Source organism: Corvus brachyrhynchos, unplaced genomic scaffold (genome assembly GCF_000691975.1).
Source record: "Corvus brachyrhynchos isolate BGI_N302 unplaced genomic scaffold, ASM69197v1 scaffold167, whole genome shotgun sequence".
Taxonomy (NCBI): Eukaryota; Metazoa; Chordata; class Aves; order Passeriformes; family Corvidae; genus Corvus; species Corvus brachyrhynchos.
Genome location: NW_008239547.1, coordinates 4,538,990 through 4,541,439, shown reverse-complemented (window position 1 = coordinate 4,541,439; position 2,450 = coordinate 4,538,990).

Genomic DNA, 2,450 nt, shown 5'->3' with positions numbered 1-2,450 from the left:
GCTGGTTGCCAGGCAGTAAAGGCGGAATCCACTCTCACAGAGAGGCAGAACACACACTACAGGTAGCAGACAAACAGAACACAACCTGGAAATGAGTGAACTAGAGTCTGTGCTGATCTGAGACAATGTGGATATGGAAAGAAATTCTTTAAAGCAAACAAAAAATTCTGTACCTGATGCTGTAACAGACCAGTCATGACCAGTTTTGGAGGTAGCAGACCCCTGGAGAATACTGCAGCCTTTTAACACTTCACCAATACATTTATCTTTCTTGAAGGCAGTGCAAACAACAGAGCACATGCTCCATTTTACTTCATGATAACAACATCAACAACATCACAGAGGAGTGTACTCATGCAAAATCTTTATTCAGAAAATGTCTTGTCTTGAATAACAGCACCCCTCTGGTTTACATGTAAGCCCAGAAACAGTATTGGCATTATGCAGGAAAAGAGTACAAAGAAAATTCTTAAAACACATTCATCTTCTGATATCATATAAATAATATTAAAATTGCTTACCCCTATTTCCTCTATTTTTATCCCACTAAATTTGCCTGTGGACTAGTTAGAGAAGAAAACCAAGGCAATGACATAGTATTAGCTTTGGAGAAAGGCCACAGTATCTTAAAAGTCAGTGTGGAGAATTATCTGTATTGTATAAGGACAAAGACACATGGATATTGATACTCTGTCTAGCACATATATCTTCTTGTTTTCCTTCCAGGTCAGGAATGGCTTTCAGAATGGTTCTGATTATTTTCTCTGCTGGTCTGATTGTGGCTGTTAAGGGTAGAAAGTTCCTCCTTCATTTTATAATATGTATGTTATTGTGGTTTCTATTTCTAATCTCAGCCATGTGTCGGTCAATTCTGATTTATGTTCCCTTCACCCTGTCCCTGCTGTGCAGCTCTGCATGCCATATTGCAAACATATTTTTCAGCATGGGTGGGAGGTAGCACTGTGGTTTTGGGCTTTGCTATTGATATCAGGAATTCCCTTTTTCTTTGTTTGAAATACTATTTTTTTTCTTTAAAAATAGAATTGATGGTAAACAGGTTTCATTTAGTCCACATGGGAGGTACAGTGAACATTTTCATGCAAATTTGAATAAGAAATCATAATTTCCCAACTTTTCTAATGAATTCAGTCATATAGTCATCATCTCATGAAATCTTCGGCTTGAACCTTTATTTGGATTATGTAGAAGAATAGAAGTTAAATTTTGTAATTAAAACTCACTCCAGTAAATTAGGGCTGCGGCACTGTGGCTTATTGCCAGTGGAGGGAAATTAGGGGTTTGTTTGATCCTCAACCAAGAAAATACCAATGTCTTCCAAAAGGACAGCTTTATGTAAAACATTCAACAGTCTGACAAACTGTCAGTTCTCTCCATTCCTTTTAGCACTGTTTTGTCTATCTTCTTTGAGCTGAAGGTTCCTGCCAAGTAAAGATTAATTTCTCACATATACTTGCCTCTATCAGATATTGAATCTGGACAAAAGGACCCACTTAGCAATTGCAAGAACTTTTGTCATTTAAAATGCAAGAACATTTCATTTCTACTCTTCTCCCAATCACTTCCCTGGTTTTTTTTTCCTTTGAAAGGGGGCAGTGAAGAAGATATCAACATTTTAACCCAAAGAGAAGGTCGAGCACTGTAAAATTAACATTCAGCTGGCTGTTCATGTGGCAAAGGCAATAGAATGTTAACTCTAGATATTTATATTGATTTGTGATATTAAACAGAAGTATTTTACAAAATTCCAATATTTATCCTTAAATAAGCTGGATGGAACTAGTTATTTTCTAAGGGTGAGAGGTTAATTCTGTGACTTTACCAATTTAAGCATATGCTGTCCTTCCTGTTTTCCTGGAGTCACGGGATGTTTCAGTACAAAGACTTGCTCCCCACATCAGGAGCTGAGTCAAGAAAACTTGATGGTTTTGATACACGATGCTGGTGTTTGCAATAAAGACAAACCTGTGGTATGAAATACAACAGCCCTTCTTATCCCTGGGGAAGGCTTCTTGAGTTAAAATCTGAAGAATGATGCTTGGTCAGATGTATTGTATCACCGGGCATTTCTGTCAGTGGAGGTCTCAGGTCATTAGAGGCATTTCCCTCCTTTGCCTTCCCATCCCCTCCTTTAGCTGTGGTGGCGGTGGGATTTCAAACACTGAGGAGCGCTGCTCAGACCTCACTTTGTCTAGCTCCGGACGACTCTAGCAAGGAGGATGGTGTGGGGCCCGCAAACAGCGGTTCTTCGGGGAAACCAACTTCCCGCTGGCGCTCGGGAACCGCAGGAGGGAGCGCGCTGCCCTCCCCAGATGCGTCGCCCCAGGGCAGAGCCTGCCCGCCTCCCGATCCCGATCCCACTCCCGCTCCCCCTGCCTCTGCCGCACCGAGAGAGGCCGTCCTGCCCTGTCCGCGAGGCTCGGGCTATTCCG